The 25,237-nt window shown below is 35.8% G+C and overlaps 1 protein-coding gene across 4 annotated transcripts in view; it reads right to left on the reverse strand.

Annotated features, from left to right (window-relative positions):
* Positions 1-20,669: 20,669 nt before the first annotated feature.
* LOC134745397 (mitochondrial cardiolipin hydrolase-like) overlaps positions 20,670-25,237 on the reverse strand; it is a 283,608-nt gene continuing 279,040 nt past the window's right edge. For all 4 annotated transcript variants that reach the window (XM_063679439.1, XM_063679437.1, XM_063679438.1 and 1 more), the window contains one exon: positions 20,670-21,690. The gene's annotated coding sequence lies outside the window, so the exon portion shown is untranslated. The remainder of the gene's footprint in view (positions 21,691-25,237) is intronic.

Below are 25,237 nucleotides of genomic sequence, written 5' to 3' on the forward strand. Positions count from 1 at the left end.
TAATATCCGTATATATTATACTATAATATACGTATGTTTGAGAAAACTTCATTTGAAATAAATAAATAAATGTTTACTAACCGACATATTATTATGATGTCATTCAAGTTTTACGTTTTGAATAATGTTCCATTCCATCTCGAAACAATAAATAATTGATTTGACATAAGCTACCTATTACCTATTACGTTGTATGTATGAATAGTACCTGTTAAAAAATATTGTTTTTGTAGTTTAAAAATAATTTTAATCGATTAAGAACTGGCAAAACGGCCTATCGTATTTTTATTTACGGAAAAACTTACTATTAAGTTTATTGTAGGTTTAGTTTAGTAGTAATTAGTGTTAAATAGTGTAATTGTAGTATGTACCCAGTAGTTTCGGAGATAAAGGGGGGAATGCTCATTTTTTGCCTATTTTCGTGAATAACTTCTAAACAATTTAAGTGCTTGTTGCTAGGCCTATTTGAATAATGAATATATTGAATTGAATTGAATTGACTGTTTATCCTAAAATTATAAAAAATATACATTTGTGATTCTCACAATGAGCTCTTTCATTTGATATGTAACACGATATCGTTTGTAAAACTTTTTTTTTTTTAATTTTCTCTTTTACCCCCCAAAAGTGGCCCCCGTGTTTAAAATTAATTTGTTTACGTTACATGTCCGTCTTTGGGTCACAAACTTACATATATACACCAAATTTCAACTTAATTGCTTCAGTCGTTTCCGAGAAAATAGGCTGTGACAGACGGACAGACAGACAGACAGACAGACGCACGAGTGATCCTATAAGGGTTCCGTTTTTTCCTTTTGAGGTACGGAACCCTAATAATGATGATATTCCCACGTAATGATTGAGAAAACTTCGAACTTCGAAAAATAACACATTTGTAGTAGTATATGAAGCTAGTAGTAGGTACTTTAATTTTATAAGTTAACTATTAATGGCATTATTTTAATTTATTTATTACGGATAAAAACGCAAAATAGGCGCCAGTCGTCGAGTTGCGGAAAATCGCCCGGACTACAATACAATACAATACGGATAAAAAAAACTGTATAAAATAAACGCACTGTACGCCTCAATTTAGTACATACCAAGCTTTAGCTATAAATCTTATTCCCGTCGATTTGACTTAGGTATTTATTTGTAAGAAACAGATAAAACACAAATTAACTAATTGAGGCTTGTAAAGTATAATGCATAAGGGAATATATTTTTATTATAATTTACGACCTCCACTACACGCATGATCTACTCATACTCAAACAACAAAATATCTGCAAAAGATACACAAATACGAGGTATAGCGCCAAATGCCGCGCGCCTCTGGGCTGTAGGTTATTCTTTGAACCTCGTTCCGCCGCAGTCGCCGCACCGAGACGAAATTCACGTACGATCGCAGTGAGCGGGGTGCGGGTACAGAGACGCTGAGACGCTCAAGGCCAAATCAGCGAGAATCGTCTTAACTTGCAAGCAACGAAACAAATTTGTTTGACATTACTGCTTTGCGGTCACTTATTTAAATACATAATGTTATATATTAAACGGAATATTTTCCGCCGCTATAATGAAAACTGACACTTCAAAGCGCTAAATAGCAAATATTAGTGCTTTTGTTTTATTTTTGTATCTCTAGCATTCGAACATATGTCATATGTCATATTTGTGAATAGAACTATTTCACACGTAATTAGCGTTGAGCTGTTAATTATGATTTATCCTTTATGTTGTGACATTTAAGAAATTTGAAAAGTTTAATTACTTAAATGCCACATGTCATATGTAGTGTTATCACTTATCACGTTTTATGACATATGTATTTACAAGGTTGAAAAACAATCGAGTAGAAGTTTTTATCCATTTTATTTTTATGCTACTCGATCCATAACTTGAAACTACGCAATTTTTATACAAAACATTACACACCCATAACAGTGCATGCTGAATTGTAGATGGTTGGTAAAATGTCAGAAAATATATATCACAATAAAATTCTACTCCCGAAAATGCATTAGGTACTCACATCAAAACTTATGACCAATTAATACAAGGAGTCATAAAACATAACAACGGCACTTATTAGAAGTGTTGCTACTTATTGATAAGTATTATTAAACTTAATAACCATATCAATAAGCAAAGGTTAAGGCGCGGCCACAATGCGCGAGAGTCCGCCTACTATCGGCCGCCTCTGTCGAATTGTTCACTTTCTATGCGCGGGGGTCGATCGTAGCCGCGGCGGACACTGGACTCATTATTTTAATACACTGTTGATTTAGCTTTTGCGATTCTAAAATAATATTTCTAATATTTATGATTGTAACTCTTCCGTTGAATTGCCAAGGAGATCTGTTGGACCAGGTACGATCCGGAGCGAGGATCGCAACCCCTATTTTTCAGTCGCCGACCTAAGTTTCACACAAACTCCTTAGCCTCCGCACCCCTAAGGTCCTGCAGTCTCCACCGCAACTGGTATAAAATCATACATTGGTTCCAAGGCAGAGTACTTCGTATGCTTCTGTTTAGCCGCGTACTCCGCAGCTGTACCAGCAGCACTGATGGTGGGACGGGGCAAAGGTGCTAACACACGTTGCGTCCCATATAAGGACAAGCAGGTTTAATTGTTATTTATAAAATTGTAATTGTTATATAACGTAAAATTCAAACGCAATGTATATTGTTATATGAATAAATGACTATGACTATGGACTAGGTATATCTAGTTGGGTAATCTGATTAAGTATCTGACGGTACTTCGCAGTGTGCGTCGAGCCCGCGCCCGCGCACCCAGTGAAATGATCACCTGACGACAGCGCGGCGTGGGTGAACGATTTTCTTTGTCTAATCCCAATTCTGCATCTAATCTCTTTTTTACTGAGGTTAACGACATTACTTTTGATCTATTTTAATAGGTGACGATGTTGGTCTTGTGGTGCTCGATTCGACATGTAATCGTGACATTCGTGACATACACCCTAGTAACTTCATATTTTCCCGTGGTTCCTGGCCGCCATGGCTGTTTAAAGCTAACATAGGTATTATATATTTAAGTTTTAATCCCACACGCTCCGAAGGGACCCGGATCACATCCCGAGGCAAGCCCTAGACTGGAATCCCCAAGGAAAGCGGAAACGTGGTCGCCCTAAGCAATCCTGGCGGCGGACGATCATCGCAGAGGCGGCGACCATTGGCAAGACGCGGAGCGAAATGAAGCGCGAAGCTCAAGACCGAACGGGATGGCGGAGCACTGTGGATGCCCTCTGCCCCATCTAGGGGATATAGGACCATAAGTCAAAAGTAAGTCAAGTTTTAATCCCACTGGTAAAATTTTACATAATTTTAAATAATTAATTGTCTGTAGTCATTTTTGCAACTGTATTTTATCGTTTTATTAACTAGTAGTTTTATAAAACTAAACCTTTTGCCATTCGTTTTTAATTTCTACTTTTTTACAAAAAATATACGAAGAAGCTTACAAAATACTTTTAGGGAGCGAACTAGCTATATTAAGCTCGCGCCAAAAAGTTGCATTAATATTGTATACTTTTGTTATGTAGGTATATTTATATTTACAATTTACATACATAAGTGTGTGGGCGGACAGATGGATAATGGTCATGTTAACGTTGTTAGAACAGTCGGTTAACGACACATCGATCTAGTGCTGAACCAGTTTTGATACAACTCGACCGCTGTATTAATGAGATGAAGATTTAAGATGAAATGGAAGTGTCATTGTAGTGTGTATTTTCGTTGATATTGTTACCTTCCGACTTTCATTCAACTATGACCAAAATAGTGTTCACTGGACCATTATTAAAATAGCTTTTTAATTATATTTCACAATTTTATTAAAAAGCCAGTAACCATGTAAAAAAATCAAACATTGTTGATATTGTACAACGCAAAAAAATCATTATCACCACACCACCTCGTAAAAGCTCTCTTATCCTTCAAAAACGAATGAGAAAGTGGAATTTTATCCACAAGAGTGGCAAAGTAAGCCGATGCAAATTTTGAGTTGATTCCTCCCGTTGGCTGACTTTTAAATTATTTTAAATTTTCATTTGGATTTCATTTATAACGTTTCAAGGTTATTATTTTACAGTTTGTGTGTGTTTCACCCGGTAGCAAAGTTTGTTTAACCCTCGTGCCTCGAAACCCTCACAACGCTCAAGATTCCACATTTCTAACTAATTATTTTTTTTGCATCTGGCTTGATCAAGTATTAATATTGTTAGAACGAGGAGTTAAACAACAACTTTGCCAACTTGTAAAACAAATAACTATTGAGACCTCTCACATTTTTTGTGACAAACGTCATTTTTGACACTAATGCATTTTATTTCTAAGTGTAAGGCCTGAGTGGACGCTCAAAGCGGAGCGTCGGCGGGGCGTGCAGCGTGGCGTCGGGCTCACAAGTGATTTAAGCAGCGTGCACTAAGACCGCTCCTATACGTTTGCATTTGTTTAACATGCACGCCGCACGCCCCGCCCCGCTGCACGCTCAACTTGAGCGTCCACTCAACAACACTCAGGCCTTGAAGTCTTACACTAAGCTGTGTTTTTCGAGTCATGCAAAACGTGTCAGTAGTACATACCCGCCACTACAGCCTCTTCCAGTACTTCGTATCTGCGTGCGCGCCAGTGACTCATAATAGTGAATCAGGCTTCACCAGAACTCAATTGATCCGCGGTTCATTCATATCTGCCGGTTTTTTCTTCTGCTGACATTTTCAAAATTCTAATTACGACTGAGATATGTACGTCGAATCTTATTAGTCATTATGATGTCAGTTATCTAAAAGGATACTTAATAAACTTATTCGACGACTATAGAAAGAATATAGAAAGCATCACGTGATCACCAAATTGACCGTCATATCTATAATAATTCAATGTTTTTAAGAATAATAATAACTGCATCAATAAATTGCTCTGATATTTAGATTAAGGTAACATTTGTAAAACTTGACAATTTAAAAGTGCTTGTTGCTAGGCCTATTTGAATAAAGAATATTTTGACTTTGACTGTTGGAAGCCTCGGCCCCACCACAGAAAGGTCTGTGCTCGGCCCGGACCTGGACTTAATTCGTCAAAAATGTTCTCATTCTATAGTATTCATGGAAAATGTGAGTCAAAATTTTGCAATGATTTACAATAAAACTCCCGTAAGACATTATTAAAATGTACTTAATAATAATTCTAATGGGTCCCTCACGTAATTTTAAGGCGAATTCGATCTACTTGGAGCAATCATTAAATTGGATCAAAATTACGCGAGTGACCATATTTTTATTTTACATTGTCATTATTTCCTAGACGTCTCTAGACTACACATTTAAACGTTAATTTTAATATAATTGTCATCAAAACAAATAAAAATAAATGATCTATTCTATAGTATCATTGTTGTTTATAAACAATACTTACGCATTCACGGAGAGCGCGAGGATGTTGTTTTGATTTATTTCGTCGCTTGCGCACGTGACGTCTGCGTAATGCACAACTGATGAAACAATTGAAAAACTTGGAAGGATATGCTTGAGCTCGTCCTGTCTCCTTCACACTATTCTTAGTATAGTCTGCATCTTCTAAAATGATTTTTACGTTTAAGACCATAATTTGTTAAACAAAAGCCATTCTTTCTTTTGTGCGAGCGGTCGGCCATTGTGTGTCATTATTAGACGCAATGGCACACGCCGTGGCATGCGCTCAGAGACAATGGCACACAATGGCCGACCGCTCACACAAAAGAAACAATGGCTTTTTTTTTTAATAGATTAGTCTTAGACGTAAAAATAATTTGAGAAGATTTATACCTACTATAGAAAGTCGGATATTTGTAGAGTTCCTGTTTGGTGCATTTTTTAAATAAATTAATACGGACACTTCTATCATTGAATGCTTTTAGTTTTATGCAAGTAAATAGAGAAACAGACGTACAGACAGTTACACTACCTACCCAGGTACTGCTTTTTGGTACGGAACCTTAAAACAGTTAAAACCGAAGGGCAGGTCATTCAATAAGTTTTTGCATTTAATTCCAAATTCAAGAAAAAATATTCAAGATAAATTAGTGCCTCGTCAATGTTTAAAGGATCTTGGTAAAGTCTTCGTTTAACCTAAATATAACACATCAAAAGATGTACATATATTTAAAGTATACGCAAAAATAAAGAAAATAACTTAGAAGTGGGCAGGACAGTAATTGAGTAGCAAAGTAAATGAGTCTACAAAACTTACGTTATATTACCAAAAAAATTTGACTGCTTAATACATTTTGGCTGGTCCATTTTCTATGGGAGGGTAAATTTTTTTTCGGGATTCGTGGTTGGTCCCATAGTAAAAGTTCAATATAATCCCAAAACCTCCCTGGCAACGGGAATGCACTTATTTTAGCCACCCCGTTTAGTTAGGTTTTTACTTACAAAGTCCAAAGATACATTTTCCTCATAAAGCCCATCCAACTTTCCACAGACCATCCTTCTTCATAAGACTAAACGTCCAGTACATTTTTCATAAGATCCTAGAGGTGTGAAGCCACTTGCAGCAAGACAAATGTCCCGCCGTGGCAGGAAGCGTTTCGAATATATTCGATACGGTAAACGACCTCTGCGGTGCTACTACGGGATGTCGATTTCAAAGATTAGATATGAGGGCCTCGTCAAGATGAAAATCTTTGATAGAATACGACCATCGAAAGTATCGAAACTTAAGCAAAGTATGGAAATAGTCACAAAAGCGTTTGGCGAGGTATGATGTACGATTGCTAAGAAGATAGGCTAATTATGATTTTAGTGTAAGATTAATATTTTGAAAGAAAGAAAGAAAATACATTTATTTAACGCCACAACAGATTACATATATGAAAAAAAGGAAACGTACAGACCAAAAACATTGGACGCTAAAATAGGACCCCACTCAGCATAATGCCGCGGTAATCCGCATTTTTGCATGCCTATTGTGGCGTAATATGCACTCATGAATTTGTATCACACTGACATGACCAATATTGTATCTGTGTATATAAGCAAAATAAATAAATTGAAATAAAAAATAAAAATTGAAAATTGAAATTGTCATCTTTTTTAAGCCCCATTTAGACTGTTCAAGAACTTGCATGAGATTTTCGTTACTTTACGGTATTTGGTCGATCGAGTGAATTCATTGTAAAGCCTGACCAGGAATATATGATCACGCGCCATGTTGCGGAATTTCACTGGAACTAATTTTTTCATACTATTCTGAACTCAACCGACGACCGGTCTGGCCTAGTGGGTAGTGACCCTGCCTGTGAAGCCGATGGTCCTGGGTTCGAATCCCGGTAAGGTCATTTATTTGTGTGATGAACACATGCAGATATTTGTTCCTGAGTCATGGATGTTTTCTATGTATTTAAGTATTTGTATAAGTATTATATATATCGTTGTCTGAGTACCCACAACACAAGCCTTCTTGAGCTTACCGTGGGACTTAGCCAATTTGTGTAAGAATGTCCCTATAATATTTATTTATATTTATTTACAACCCTATACATAAGAATAACAGCGCCCCCTTGACAATGATCATATATTACTTACTCTGTAAAGCCTGACCAGGAATATATGATCACGCGCCATGTTGCGGATTTCACTGGAACTAATTTTTTCATAGTATACTGAACTGTCACCATATACATGAGAATAACAGCGCCCTCTTGACAATGATCATAGATTACTGGTCAGGCTTTAGTTAGTAATGTATCGAATATTGCATGCAAGTTCTTGAACCGTTTAAATGGGACTTAAGAATAGTTCTAAAATAGTTCATTTCAATCATGCTTGATGTCGATTTCAGAGAAAAATATACATTTAATGCTGTCATATTAGGTACGTTAAACAAAACTGTGTTATGGTAATCACTACCTAATATTAGTTAGCTCCAATAACAGCACTGTGCGTACATTACAAGTCTCATTTTCCTACGTTAGCATATTCTCTCGACATACTGTCTATTTCGTTTTTATTCCTACATACGTTTTTATTGTTCATGTTAATTTCTAGTACTTGGGTTTTGGTATAATAGTGCCTTTTGATTATTCAGCAGTGCAAAGTGTGTCACTATGTACGAGTCCCAAGATGTCTTTTATGAGCCATAGGCGAGTATTGTTTACATCCAGCTCACGATAGTTGTAAAAAAGTCGTCTCAATCGTAGTCTGATTGAGAAATGTCCGACGCGAAGAAGTTTCGGTTTCGGCCAAAAATCCGGTTTCGGTCGGACACTATCGAGAACCCGTGATAGCGCACATTTTGTAAGCTGATGAAGCGGAATGACAGACGGGCGGACAGCATCCAGTCACGTGACTACTTTAAAATAAAATTAAAAGGGCCTGCTTTATTTCCAGCGTGACACAGAAGGTGTAGTATAGACTCGTCAAACGGTAGGTATGTTTGAAGTTCGCGCGGATGATGGTCGCTATGACAGTTCTATCAGTGTCTTTTGGTTGGGCTTTATTTTAAAAATAATTGAAGAAATATGTTTTTTCCCCTCACTAGCTCGGGAAGCCGTCTTTTATCCTTTAAAACAAGCGGGGAAAAACGCATTTTATCCACTAGTGGGGAAAATAATTTGACCTTGGATAGAGCGTGTTTAAGTAGCTTTTGACAGATAACAAAATGTAAAACGCTAATAATAATGGTTCGTTCGATATTAATTATCATTAAATAAATGGTTTGAGAATTTAATAAAAAATACCAAATTTGGCGTTATTTAATGATTTTAAGTCATAAACCTTAAGTTCCATAAGAAACATTTTTTTTTAAATGATGTTGAATGTAATTCTGAACGCACAAGTTGAGTCGATGCAATTTCAAAACGCATCGTCAGAAATGTCAACATTGTCAACAAAAATTTTCTCACCGGCTCCGACACGTAAAAGTGCACAACTTCCAGAGTTTTCTGTTATAATATCGTATTATCGTAAAAAAAATAGTGATTCCAGTGATGAAGATGATCTAACGCCTGTGGATGTTGCACTTTCCTCGCTATAGTGATGGGAAAAGTTTTGTGTTACACACGGGTGCAAATGTATTTTACTTCTCGTGTGTTAAAATTCCACACTCGCGGGTAAAATACAACTTTGCACCCTTGTATAACAAATAACTATTATTACTTAAATGTAACATTTCGAAATAAATCAATGTGATAAAGTTCAAAACATGGTAAAAAAACCGGCCAAGTGCGAGTCGGACTCGCGCACGAAAAGTTCCGTACCATTACGCAAAAAACGGCAAAAAAATCACGTTTGTTGTATGGAAGCTCTACTTAAATATTTATTTTATTCTGTTTTAGTACCTATTTGTTGTTATAGTGGCAACAGAAATACATCATCTGTGAAAATTTCAACTGTCTAACTATCACGGTTCATGAGATACAGCCTGGTGACAGACGGACAGACAGACAGACAGCGGAGTCTTAGTAATAGGGTCCCGTTTTTACCCTTTGGGTACGGAACCCTAAAAATAATTGAAGAAATGTTTTTATCGTGTTTTTATTACTTAAATATTACATTTCTAAATAAATCAATGTGAAAGTTATAAAATATATCCCTTACGGATACATACCTTCTGATTGCGTGGAAATCTAATTATTAACTATAATCTTCAAGTTATACTGACATGTGTTGACAGGGCCTTAATCTCAAATATTATTTGATATCTTTAAAAATGCCCGGTCGGTGATAAAGAGAAAGCATGGCACTATTTTCTCTTTATAGGAATCGCAATAAGACTATCAAACAAATCGCATTAAAGTATCAAGCGACAATATGTCCCATTACTACATGGTACTACGAAATAGTTATATTACGCTCATTGTAGATTTAGTGTAAAAAAGAATTAAGCGGAAAAACGCTAATAATTACAAAAGTTTTCAAAAGTTTTACTCATATGTATACAATTTATAAAAAAATAGTAGTAGTAGTAGTAGTAAATCACTTTATTGTACAAAAAAAAATTGTCAACATGAAATTCATATAAACACATAATACTATGTATACACGGTGTTTCCTGTAACAGGAGCAATAAATTAAACTGGAGGCCGTACGCCTCAAGCTGACAAACATTTGTTTATCAACTTTTTAAAATAATGAAATTTTTAGATTATACCTTTTCTATACTAATTAAATATTATTTTCAATGTACGCTGCCATCTGTGTGTTTGACGTTGCTTGTCACCCTTTAAACATAAGAAATTTTGCAATACATTGCGTCTTAGAATAAACTTATTTAAAGAGTAATGAAAATCAAAACACAAGTTATTTTTAAAAGTTGCTGAACAAATGTTGGTCAGTTTGAGGAGTAAAGCCTTCAGTTTAATTTAATGCTCCTGTTACAGGAAACATCTGGTATTTATACAGGTTCACAGTAAAAAAATTAACTTTTTACTTTAAAAATTCACTTACAACAACCAATTCAAATTTAAAATTATTCTAGCTCATTTTCTCGGTTTCAAGTTTCAACTGATTGTTGCTTGATCGCTTATTCCATAACGCTGTCCTATTATTATCAAATCTTCTTCTTCTTCCTCGGTCCCTCATTGCTGAGGATCGCGACCATGTATGCTCCGTCTCCATAGTGTGCGGTCATAAGCCACATGAGTCACGCACTGCATGTTGCCGCCAACCACCCTCTTCACACCATCAGACCATCTCGTGGGTGCTTTTCCTCGCCCGCGCTTGCCATCCATATGACCCAAGATAATCTGCCTTTCTAGGTCATGCTTCTTAGACCGCATGATATGACCAAAAAAGCTGAGTGCGCGTTCTTGACATATTGTAGAGCCGCGTGGTGATTTTCAGCTCCTCTAGGATGGACTTATTGGTTCTCATAGCCGTCCAGGGTATGCGTAAGAGTCTTCGCCAACACCACATCTCAAAAGCGTCGATTTTTGCCCTGTCGCGACTTTTCAAACTCCATGTCTCGGCACCATATACGAAAATCGAGAATACCAGAGATCGAGTCAGGCGCACCTTGGTTGAACGACCAAGTAGTAATAAGTTGTTGGTATTATTATCAAATACCTCAGGTAATATATTCTTAGAACCTAGTCTAGACATCAAATTAAGACCAAGGTTAGGTAACCTGAAATTTAAACATCACAGACAAGTTTTTTGTTAATTATAGGTATGTATGATTTCAAAGAGTAGAATATACCTGTTATAGCTATTCGTTTAATTAGGAAGTTATAACTTAACAGGAAAATTATAGGTTTAAACTTTTAAATTATAGTATGCATATACTAATAAATAATAGTCAAAGATTTTAATTTCGGACCCATTTTGTACCTTGTCACAGTGACAATAGTATGAGGTCTCTAGCGAGTTTTATATTGATTGTCAATGTGACAAGGTACAAAATGGGTCGGAAATTAAATTACAGTCAATATCAAAAGTAGCGGATCAGACTACGAGTCAAAAGTATTTACGAGTATATACCATTTTCAAACAGCTTATCAAAAAGAGATATACTTCCCTATGTAGAACAACTAGACTGTAAAGGGGCCCACTGGCTATCAGTCCGCCGGACGTTATCGGCCTGTCAGTTAGAACAAAAATTTGACAGTTCCGAACAACTGACAGGCCGATATCGTCCGGCGGACTGATAGTCAGTGGGCCCCTTAACACTTGAACGCGAAAGGTAAAGATTTATTTCTATTTGGAAAAGTTATCTAGGGTGGCAGATACTTTTGGTAAATTTATCCAGAGTGGCAGATACTTTTGGTAAAGTTATCTAAGGTGGCAGATACTTTTGGTAAAGTTATCTAAGGTGGCAGATACTTTTGGTAAAGTTATCCAGGGTGGCAGATACTTTTGGTAAAGTTATTCAGGGTGGCAGATACTTTTGGTAAAGTTATCCAGGGTGGCAGATACTTTTGGTGCGTTGTTTCCTCCGCTACTTTGATGCTGAACGAGTGTAACCTGTTGTAATAATTATTTTTAGAACACAAGTCTTTTTATGTTTTACATAAATATATTTCTATTGCGAACACAAATGAACGAAACGTCATTTTATAATAATTTAATTACCTATGTTACCTACATGTAAATATTAATTGTACCTATACTAACACACTATGGACCACGGTCTGCAATAAATATTTCAATTTCAATTTCAATTTCAATTTATGTTCTTTATTTTTACTTAAAAGTGGCATTATTTACCGGTACCTAAAGTACTTAGGTCGAATCGAAGTCGAATTCTCCGCTAAGGATTTTTGTTTAGGTTCTAAGCGAGGCAGATATTTCCAGTATCTTTATGACTTATGATTAGGCATATGTATTTCTTTCGTGAATGTTTGTATAAGTAGGTAGATATATTATTTACATAGCTGTGTACCCAATATACCGACACGTATCATTTATTTGTAAGGTCAACCTTGCTTTAACAATAACGTACCGAAATCGATAATTAGCTGTAAAAAAACTCGTCATTTAATGTTCCTATAATTAAAATAAAATTATTTACCAATCAGTTTTTAAATCAATTAATGTGCATTCGGCATACTCGGCGGCTGCATTCCGCTGGTATTGCAGTTTTATTCTGCACACGTACAGGTAAATTAAATGGAAAACAACAATACTTTATACGTAAAATGGTTTCCGTATTGATTTAGGGTTGTGTACGAGTTGTAGCCAAACTTCAGATAAAAGTTATGTTCTTAGCCAAAACCTGAAAGCAGTAACGTACAAATTTATAAGCCTGACGTGGCCCTTGAATTGCCTTGCATGTCTCTTCTACTAGCTCTTATTTCTTTGTATTACAATTTCTAGCAATACAGTGGCCAAAAAATATGTGCATTCCCGTCGCCAGGGAGGTTTTGGGATTATACTGAGCAACTTTTACTATGGGACCAACCACGAAATCGCGAACAAAAAATTTCACCTCCCATAGAAAATGGACCAGTCAAAATGCATGAAACAGCCAAATTTTATTTCGCGATTTCGGGATTTCGGGGTTGATCCCATAGTAAATGTTGCTCAGTATAATCCCAAAATCTCCCTGGCAACGGGAATGCACATATTTTTTGGCCACTATATGAAAACTAAAGAGCTCTTTCCCCGACGTGCAGTTTTTGCGGGTACGGTTTTCTGCAGGACCCCATTTTAATAGTATACGTACTAATATAGAAAAGTACACACGAGCATTCTGTTTGCGGGATACTATACGTATACTACTTACTTAAAAACGTATATACACGTTATTTCAGAAAGTCGTTTTAAAATGAGAGCGTAACTCGATTGTATGGCCGCGTCTAGGTTCCTGTGATGTAAGTACCAACGCGGAGCCAAAGGAAATTATTTCAAAACGCACCGGTAGTCAATTCTAGTTATATGTCGAAGCAATTTGATCTTAGATCATCAACAATATTAGATATCTACCTATTTACTGAATCCATAATATGTATTATTGACTATGCATGGAAGACAAGTATCTATTCAATACCTAAAAAACCTATAAATATCACATATTCATACATGACCTTACCATTACTTACTTACCATTATGGCATTGACAGTTACGAATCGAAGTCCAATAAAGACTACAATTAAATTTTAGCGATAAAAGGACATCGAGTTTTTTCTCAATTCAATGGCCCGCCAATTTCGTAAGCGAAAGTCAGCGACAACGGGTTTATCCGCTTTCTGCTCTTATATGTCAAAGTTCGGCATTGCAGTATTTTAAAGGGTCTTTAGGAAATTTCCCTAAATTCCACAAAATGTGCATACTTTGTTCAAGAATTTGCTCCAAAATTCGTTTACTTTTTTAAGTTATTATATTGTGTTATGTTAAAAATATTTATCAGTACGGTTTTTACTCACTATTATTTTTAGTCGCTTTTGGCGACATGTTTCGGATTCTTTGGGAATCCATCCTCAGGCACGAGTGTCCGCGGCGGTTGTACGCCTGGTTGGTTGGGTTGTGTGCGTGCCTGAGGATGGATTCCCAAAGAATCCGAAACATGTCGCCAAAAGCGACTAAAAATAATAGTGAGTAAAAACCGTACTGATAAATATTTTGAAATATGTCTCACGATAGTTTAAGTGCGATTGTGTTATGTTGATTTATTAGGTATCCTGATTTAAAGATGACAGAGACTTCTATCATGTAACATGTTATAACACTTTAATGAGGTATGCGAGTTGTACAAAAACTGTTACAGCACAATTAACAATTACCCAGCGGGTAGGTTTCAACGTTCTAATTAAAGAATGCAACAAAAAAAAAACAACAGGACTCAAAATAGTTCTGTCGGGTCATACATTCTAAAAATGCACGCGGCGCTAGAAAGGGTCTCTAATTGAGGGGGCATTTAACTCTTCTCGAAGCAGAGGTGTAGGGTTAAAGCCGGCGTAGCTTTATTTGACATTCTAGAGCGCATTGTAATATGCCTACTTGAATCTAACTTGAACTATCTTTATCTTTAATGCCATAAAAAAATAGATAAAACAAACACCTACCGAGGTACGGGGCGAGGGGTGAGACGGTACAACAGGAATGCAGATGCACCCATTGAAGAGAAATATTCACACATTTGGTCATTAGTGATCAGTCGGGAACGAATGAGAAGTTGTGAACACCATAAACTACGAAAAATGTAACGCCACGAGTTGAACGCCCGCTGATCGTCCTCCTGATAACTCCCGTGCACCCATTCGAGAAATCTTCATTAAAATTGTTCAATAATTAAAACTTTAAACGTCAATTTCGAAAGTGGACTCTTAGTACGCTAACAGCCTGGGCAGCGGGTTCGTCGAAGTAATATTTTTCTACGTTAAATCGAATACTAAATAAGTTATTGGCAAAAATTTCATTTTTGGTACAAGCTTTAATCGCCGACTGTACTTTTCTTTCCACAGGTAACTACTACTCATCGAGACAATTCCAAAAACCCCAAACACAATTAGGTTTCGTTGTTTTATCACAGAGTTCCTATGGCCACCTCCTGTCTCTATCAGCTCGATATGTATGCAAATTTTCAGCTTCATTGGAAGTAGGGAAGTGGGTCAAATTTAACTTGCAAGATTTGACCCGTACATACATACATACATAGGTACATTGCAAGTTAATAAAAAGCTTGTAAAAACCAATTTTGAAATACATTTTAGGGGTCGCTACCGCACAGATTTTTTTTTCCATTTTTGTTCGTTTTTTCATTGTGTAACAACGATTTAGTGTATTAATGTGAAATAGAACATAAAATGACATTACAACTTTTTTTTTTTTTTTATGTGTTTATAGGAACGGAAAGTAACGCACTCTAAAACAATACTTAGAACCCCCAAAATATGAATAAAATCATTTAATAAAGAAATTTGATCAGTGGCGTTATTTGTTGCACAAATGCACATCAATAATTCAATATTACACCCCATACCCCATCCTCCCACAAAAAAAAAAAAGCATTTTGTATGGAGGGTTAAAAATTAAAATTTCAAAGTGCGGTAGCGACCCCTAAAATGTATTAAAAAATAAAATACTTTGGATTTTTAGTGGTAGATTTTACATTAAGCGGAGTAAAACATAACCCCGTAGAAAAATATAACTTCGACGAAATAAGGACCACCCTAGCCTGGTCGGTCGCAATTTTAAAGATAAAGAAAGTGAATTTAACTTACAAAACTCTTATGCATAAAAAGTCATTTTATCACGCAAAATTTCATGATAGTACGACTTTTTGTTTTACTGCTGTAATAAAACGTAAGTACCAAAAAAAATTATTTTAAGTTTTGAAAGCCTTGATTTCTCAATAACGTCAGACTACCAATACTTTAGCTCAATTACTTACATCAGTATCGTATTTTAATTTGGGAATTCGTAAACGAGGTCGTCGGCAGATTTATCTAGTGCAGAAATAAAAGTCATCCTACGCGAGACCTTCGAGTTGGAAAAAAGAGTGCGTGTAATCTTTACGCGCGATTGAAGTAAAACTTCTTTGACGTTTATCGCTATGTTGGCACTGACGTGTGTCCTATTGTGCGTGTGTCACTACTGAACGTTACTTCCGTCAGAAAAAAAACTAAGTTACCCTCTACGTGCCTAAAGAAGCTTTACTTCATGCCGAATGATTTGAGGGCTCTACAGACGTCCCCGATATCGAAATAGATGGATCGGTTTGAGTTTTATTTTGTAGTCTCGAAATTATGTGCGGATATTTTGGTTCATTCTATTTAAAAAAGTGACATCAGCAGAAGAGCTTATTATACATTGCCTACCTTTTAAAACCCTGAACGTATTTCTTGAAAAACCCCATGTCACAGCGCACTTTGTATGTAGGTATAATGTTTCTTTTGTATTTTATTGTATATTTTACAAAACATAAACAAACACGATCAGCTGTGGCCTACAAAGCTGTGGCCTTCTTTCTGTTGCTATAGGCATGTAATACTCGTATGGAATGAGTTTATTTATGAGGCCAATTCGAACGTGCATCTGACATCAAAACTATGTCCAAATGATGTCATTTTAGTTATCATACGAGCGTTCATTTCATTTCGCTTTGACTAGTCGCACGCACGGGCGTATGAGAACAAAATTCCATCATACAGATATCGTTCTGCTGTCGTATGTTTAAATTGGCCTCTATTAGTCCCGAGATGTGACGTGAGGAATTTCTACTTCACAATTTATTTGATTTCAGACCATATATGTCAATTTAATCGTATGCCATTGCATTAAAAATATAAAACAATTATAAATATAGATTAAGGCCAATTAGCCAGTTTATGTGTTAAATAATACGTATAGATAAATAGCATAGGGGCAATGTAGGTTAAATAAAACTAAAATCTAGGGTATTGATTTTTCAAAAGTATATAACCATTGCGTTAATGTGTATCATCTAACATAGGTATTATTTTATTAGTTTAAATAAAAAATAACAAATGGGAAAACTATAGTTGGTCAAGCAAATCTTGTCAGTAGAAAAGGAGGCAAATTTAGGCGCGAACACAACACTTACCTCCCTACAGGTCTACTCCCTAAAGGTTTGTCCACACTGACCACCGGCGTAGTACTGTAACACAGTTTTCCAGCTAGGAGGCACTGACCAACCACAATCACGGTTAAAATTCGGATGACGACTAATTTCAATAGCCTCCCGTACTTACCGCTGAATCACGAATTTTCTCTCGCAAGTACGGTTACTTTATCGAAACGAATACAGTGAGTCGAATCCGAATCCAATACGTGTTCCGTCACCGCAGAGCCCCGGCTATCCCCGTTCTTCATACTACGTGTATGCTCGGATAATCTGGTGGCAATGTTACGGCCGGTCTCTCCTATGTAACTTTTCCCACAGGAGCAGGGAATCATATACACACATGGATTGTTTAAGGGCTCCTTATCCTTCAGCGAACGCAACAACTGTCCCCGCTTCATATGAGGACGGAAAATCGTCTTGATGCAACACCGTAACAAGTGTCCGATTTTATCCGTCACGCCCTCCAATAGACGCAGTTTCATAGTAAATGTATAGAAGGCGGATTATTGCGATTCGCCTCGGCGAGCCTAGTGGACGCCAGCCTTAAGGCGGTTCCCTGAGCCAGAAGGCGAAAAATCTCCTTATATGATCATGTTTTTCTAAGAGGCGTTGATATTCGTAGACGTGGAAAAAATATGTGTAGTTCTTGACTATATTATCTTTAATATCATAGCTTCCGATACACGAATTATGACACTTCGCTCGATACAATTAATTCCCAAAGTAACCTCTAACTCGGACATTTAATCCAACTTTACTCGGTTATTTATTATGTGATACTATAAACAAAAAAAGAATAAAAACAATCTTAACTTAAGTAGTAATTTCAAAGCTTTCGAATTTCGATATTGTAGGGTAATGTTTTTAAAATAAATAAAAATCGACAAAATTCGATCAAAATGGACACTTGGCGCGCATGCTCTTTCCCGTTCTTTCTTGCGAAATGTGACAGAGATAGCGGCAAACCGATGGAACGGCCTTAAGGGCACTCTCTCTGCCGTAGTCGATCGAGGAGGATGGGCCTATGCGTTCGCAACACGATAACATTGCCCTCCAATCCAATACGCGTCTCACGTGTCCTAGACTCCTAGCTCACGGTCCAAAATTCACGGTCTAGAATGTATTGTTGTGATGATAAGAGCTCAAATAAAATTATTCATTCATCTTTAATGCCTCTTATTTAATCTCTGACCGATGCAGTGATATGGGTTATCGTGATGAACCCCGCCAGTATTCTTTGAACGCTCTGAATGCCACGAAAGTAACGGTCGACTGATAAGTCGTAATTAATATTTGTACTGCATGGTGAGAATGTAACCAGTTATCTTATCATCTAAACTACTTAAACCTACATATATAGATAAATAGGTTTACAATTTGAACTCAAAGCCGATCAGTAAAGAGTATAAACATTCACACTGCAGGTCGTTGGTTGGACGAATCATATCAATTTAATTATCATAATAAATACTGTTAGAAGTATTAGAACAAATTAAATTATTTACAGAAAATACTTTAATTTGTTTTTATTTTAAGTAGAATACTATATAAATTATAAACTGAAATAAATGTCATATACTAAGAAACAGTGACCAAAGCCTCCAGTGCCCCAGGCTGGAATCGAGCCAGCATCCTCTGTTATCGCGGCAGGTGCCTGTGCCGTTCGGCCACTGGGCCACAGCGGCATATGGGTATTTATTTCAGTTTGAATTATCATATTCTCGTAAGTCGTACTAAAGTATCGTTACATATTTCACCAATACTCACTGATGTCGGAAATATTGTAAGGGAACGGAGTCTTCCCTATATATACTTTCGTTTTTTAATTCAATTAAATTTTTGGGTAAAATGGCTCCATCAATACTGTCGATGATTTCGCCAACGTCAGTGAGATCCACGTGTGATCGAATTAACATTTCTTGATATAAAGCATTAACTTCAGCCAGTGTACGGTAAAAACAATAAAATCATAGGCTGATTTTTCAGGTGAGATGGACGGCCATTTTTGATAAAAACCAAAACACTTAAAAACCGGGGCCCTTTAAGAATTCAAAATCTTTCTTTCTTTATACATAGGGTAGAGAAGAAAGAATACTCAGATAGAAACTGCGACAAAGCTCTCGTAGAAACCAATTCCGTCAGTTTTAGTCCATACGACATAACACGAACAAAATAAACCTTAATTGTGACATTCCAAAAACTTGTAGACACGCTGGAGACGCAATGCGCTCTGCCCTTGGGTGTACATGAGACTTGCCAATGCAAACTGCATATGCATCAATTGTTTAAACTCACCAACTCTTCCTTTCCTTCACAGCTCGAATTAACTGCAATACAGTCCAATAAAGTCCATTGTCGAGTGTCGCCGAACGCGCCACTTATCGAAAATAGGTTACTTAGCCGGCTCCAAGAGGTCGTCTCGTCCTGATGACATTGGGATAATTGAAAAATGACTTTATGTCCGACCTCCAAACGAGCTATTCAACTGTGACATGGCATGCCAACTTCTGTGAGAACCGCGAAGTACAGTCAGGAGATGATCAGCCACATCTGATTGTAACCAACTATGCTTCTTTTTTTTGTTAGACATTGTAACATTGTAGCTGAAACATGAAGGCTCCTGTTTAAGATACGGGCAGCCTTTGAATAAAATCTATGTTTATTGGTGTTTGTTGGTTTTTTTTTTTTTTTTTTTTTTGTTTTTTTTTTTATCGCGTATATATATATATCTGAAAAATAATTATAGTGTATAACTAGCCTTATGAACCGATTTTGCATGTACAACCAGCCTTAAAGTTTGTAGTCTATGATTGTTCATTATTTTAGTGTGGGTATTTTTGCATTTTGTAATTTTTCCTCAGTCACCCGTTGACCACGAACGCTGTAAAGAGTTCGAAACGTCGGGATGTATTATAAATTCAATATACGCGATATAATCCGTTTTCATAGTTTTATTTCATGAGTAACTATCGCGGTAACCGAAGACAATATTAAAATCTATGTTGATTATTACAGCTGTATTGTTGCCATTACCGTGTTAAATACAATAGTTTAATATAGTAATCGCAACAATATATCAGCGTAAACTACAATGATATATATCATTAGAATCAATACGGTAGGTATGTGTTTTGTTACAAATCTATTTATACTATGCCATATTTGATGTAATATCTGTAATTGTGAACTATAATTATGTATGTATAAATATTTTATTATTATGTGTTATAAAATTTCTTTACTGTTTATTATGCTATTAATGAATTTTGTAAGTGACTCTATTGATGTCTCTTTTAGTATGTATACTACTTAAGGTTTACGGTTCCACGTTTACATTTTGTCACATTACTTCGTGATGTATACGGTTTCGGTCAAATTTGGGGGACACTCCTATAGCCAATGATCCATCGTTTGAGTGACTGCTTAGCAAAATGAGTTAGAGAACCAAAACACTTTTACATATTTAATATTAGCGTTATTTTAACTCACATGTAGATTAAGTATAGATTAAGCTAAAAACTATCAATACGTGGACCTAATGTTCTGTATTAATAAATAAATTCATTCATTCACGCATGTAGAGGCACGATTCGTTTGAATGCAATAGTGACTGTACTGGGGCAAAGAAAACAAAATGTCATGCCGAAACGTTGTTTTATTAAGATTTATAATAGTATTGTATAAAATTCTGAATTAAATAATTGCTCATGATTGGAATTAATTTAACAGATTGCATAATCAAATTTTTCATCATAAAAAAACATAAAATGCAATCCCGGGTATTGCCATGCAAATACTAAAACTCGAATTTAAGTAACAATTGAATTTTAACCTAAAATCAAGTTTTATGACGCATTGGCGTACGACAATAATATTGATTTATGATGATATTGATATTTATTAATTATAATTACATATTGTTGAAGTAAACATTTCATAATCAATTACAATTAAAATATAACTTAAGTAATGTAATATAAAATTAAAGCATGTCAAGTCTTGCATCTTGTCTAAAAACAAGGGATAAAACACATTGAATATAAAATTATTAAAATTAGCATTATCATTGTCATGCACACTCGCGAGTTGGTATTGTAAAAAATAAAAAGTCATGCGTTAGAATGTTTAGTAATTGTTAGTCAATATAATTCAAAACACGAAGTACGACACAAACTCTTATATCCAATGTGTAGAAATGTAAAAAAAATTAAATTGTATAAATAAAAGAAATGCGCGAACGTTAGGACCTCGGCGGAAATCGGAAAAACGGTATGAAGATCACAATAGGGTGGAGTCATTGGCTTACTAACTAGGATGGCATTTTCCCGATTTCATCCGGACCTTACAATGTCAATAATGTACATATAACAGTCTTATGATAAAAAGAAATGAACAATTTGTGTTACAAATCAACTGCTCTTGAAAGGAACGGAGATAAATAGAGTCATACACTATCACGTAATAACAAAGATGGGAAATAATAGGCGGATTCGGTAATCAGTGTTGACTGTATTTAAAACTGTTCCTGATCTTGATATAAACATTATGAACGACGAAGTAACCGACCTTATCATTGCAACACAAAATGTTTTACATAAACTGGTGGACAAAGATTAACAAAATGCCGCGGAAGCTGTAGTAGATGAGCAAAGTCATATCTGTAACAAAGAAAAGAAAATCGATAAATGAAACGATGACACAAACTTTTAATATAATCAAAGAACAACAAGTACGAAAAAATATATTATTGCGGATATAAAATCCAGTCTAGACACAATAGACAGAAGATGACACAGTAACCCGTTGATTGCGAACGGAGAGCTCAAACACATCACACTGTGACGAATGTACGCAATAAAGGAGGGGGAGGGCCAGCAAGATTAATACGTACAGAGTGACTTGGCGTTTTGAGCTAAAATTTCGGATCAATAAGTTGGGACAATGAATCCGCTGGGATTCAAGCGGAGGTTAAAAGGTTTTTTAGGGATCCGCCGCTCAAATTAGAACTCCATTGTGCGTACGCAAACAATCTAAAGTTTTCAATGTAATCTAAAATGGATGGAAAGTGCCTGCTTTCAAAACAACCCCTTCTGGAAACCGAAGTGTGAAATTTTATCTAAGTTTTCGGATGTAACTTTTGTATTAAATAAATATTTTGTTGTTCTGGTGGCAAACAATGGTTATTTTATTATTAGAAAACAGGCGTTTTACTACCACGATGATAAACAGAAAGGTTAGGTAAATAAATTATGGTCATGAATATAAATATGTCAACAAGAGTCTCTAAATTTGAGAAGGCATACACTGTTAAAATCCTTCAGGTTCCTTCTTGGCAGAGCACTTTTGTATGTTACTCGTATTTCTTTCTTCATAGCCCATTGAAATTAGGTGAAAAGTCAGGAATCAGTAAGTAAAATCAATATGAAACCATTTTTCCACATTCGGAACCCTCTTAGACAAGCTCAAAGTCGTTCCTATTAGGTACATTATTAAATTTTAATTGCAATCTAAATGAATTTAATACGCGCAACTTGAACGGTCGTCTGTCGGTGACTCCTAATTCAAATGGCCGCGGGTCAATGGCAGATTGCACACTGAGGTACCGCGGGGTTGACACAGTTCGACTGATACTTCAATTTATCATACAAACAGCAACACTTAACTGTCCATCAGTGGACCTTATGCCTTTTGTAATAAGGCTTACGAACTGTCCGTTAACAGTGTGGGCGATGGTACCGTCACCAATGTTAATGCATATCAAGACGATTAGAGTCAGACCAAGCTCACTGCATGGCAATCGCAAAGTAATGGCATCATTAATGTCAAATTTCTAAGTATGATAAGGGTAAATAATATAATTAAATTGAAAAACTGAATCTAATATCCACGGAAGACCAGCGCTCTAGCATATGCTGAGTGGTGTCCATTTGTAGCCTCTATAGCAGGATCAATACTGTAATTATTGCATGTACTAACATGAGCTACAAGTAATTTTACGTGTTTAGCGTATATGATCTTCTTTTTTTTTTACTTACATGGTGCTGTATGTAGATGGTTTTTGCAATAAACGTTTTTCTATAAACGTTTTTCCAAAACGTTAATATCAATGAAATTTTCTTTGAGTATAAATGCACTTAGGATTTTGTAATTTTATGAGTAATTGCTAAGATTAGAAGCTTTGTATCATTTAAACCAAACAAAATAGGAATAAAACAGCTGTGATTTTTGAATTAAAAAAATCATATTTTGTATGGGAAATATTCTATCAATTCTGGATAAGTATACTTACTTATTTTATTTTACCTTATAATTCTATCTATATTTTTTCCTACATAAACATAAAGGCTACTTCTAACTAGACCTTCACGCATCAATTCTAGAATTCTATATAAATCTAGTTCAACATAAATTGCGCTTTATTTACGACTTTAATTAAAGTAATAAAATTCCAACCTACTATAAAGTTCTACGATTAGTTGGCGGTTATTAGTTATACGTTGTGCGTATAATCGAATTAAAAATAGCATACACAAGGAAATATCCGCCACGTGTGTCGCCGCGTCCTTGGCGGTCGCGAATCTAGTAATTAATTCGAAAAGTCTACGCGCCGGCGCATAGCAACAGCGTCTATCGCAGCTTTATCAATCAGTTTCGTCACGGCCTCGATTTGGCCCACGCCCCGCGATAATCTTCACGATTGCTCGATTTTTAATCTTTTATAATACCACCAGAATAAAATGAGCTATAAAACTGAAGTAGCATAATCGCGGTGAGAGTCCGAATATAGTGGACTTTCTGTCCATTGTAGACAGACACGTGGAACATCTTTATTAGCTTGTATAGTGAGCTCTTTGATTGTGGTGGGAAAACGAAAATATTGCCAAGAATATACGATATGTGCTTCCGTCTAAATGTAGTAGTTATATGTGTCAGCCTTTATTGTAATTTATTATGGTTTCTGGATGGCTATTAGGGCTTTTATTAGGGCGGTACACACGTCAGCGCCGCGGATGGTTGCGTCGCACTTAATAAAAGGGTCGAGATCTAGTAAATGGACATTTTCACAAAAGTGTACCATTTACTTTTTTTTAGCAAATCCATCAACTTTTGGGTTATTTCTGCTTAGAATCACGAGGACTACCGATTTAAAAATTGTATTTTTTTGTACATTTTGTATTTTGTAAAATACCATGGTTGCATTGAATAAATGATATGATATGATATGACCGTTACAAAACTGACACCCAAAATTTGTATGAAAACCTAGGGACACTTTTTTTCTCTGTCGGATCTCATTCAATAGTACTCGTGATTCTAAATCTAAATAACCCAAAAGTTGACGGTTTTTCGAAAAGTAAATGGTACCATTCTACCATTTTTTCTGAAAACCCCCAAATACACTAACAATTTATAGGTATTGTTTAACATCACTAAATAGATCTTTACCCATAGATCACAGGAAAACCTATTAGAAATGTGCATTCAAGCGTGAGTCGGACTTAATTATTTAGTTTTTGATCACACCCCTACGGGTTTATTAGACATTTCACGCACGTTTCACATAAAAAATACATTGTTTAAATTGTGTAATGTACGGAACCCTTGGAACGCGAGTCCGACTCGCACTTGGCCGTTTTTTTTTTAGATTAATTTATTGTACGGATATTTGTTCCTGGGTCATGGGTGTTTTCTATGTAAGCATTTATATATTACATATATATCGTTGTCTGAGTACCCACAACACAAGCCTTTTTGAGCTTACTGTGGGACTTAGTCAATCTGTAAGAATGTCCTATGTATAATATTTATTTATTATTTATTTTTTTACACCACCTTTCTGTAATGCCTACAAAATAGTGATTTGCTGGAAACATACAACATACTGTTATTTAAATGGAATGTGTGTTTTGGACTGTTTTATATAACTAAATAAAAATTAAAAATATTTATTAGTTACAATACAAAATGTCGATGTGAAGTTTGAAAGCGGACGACGATAGTTTAGCCAACAATTTATTCAGAGAGAAATGATAATGGCCTCATTTAAAGCATTTAGCAGTTATCATTTAGATTCCAATTTGCCAGCATTCGTCTTGGTATTTCAACCCGTAAACACAAATATAAGCTGGACTACAATTCACTACCGTGTATAATTCCAAATCTTAGCTAATCGTCGCTGAGTTGTCGTTACCGTTTTTATAGTGG

The sequence above is a fragment of the Cydia strobilella genome, chromosome 11 (assembly GCF_947568885.1).
Source record: "Cydia strobilella chromosome 11, ilCydStro3.1, whole genome shotgun sequence".
Classification (NCBI taxonomy): Eukaryota; Metazoa; Arthropoda; class Insecta; order Lepidoptera; family Tortricidae; genus Cydia; species Cydia strobilella.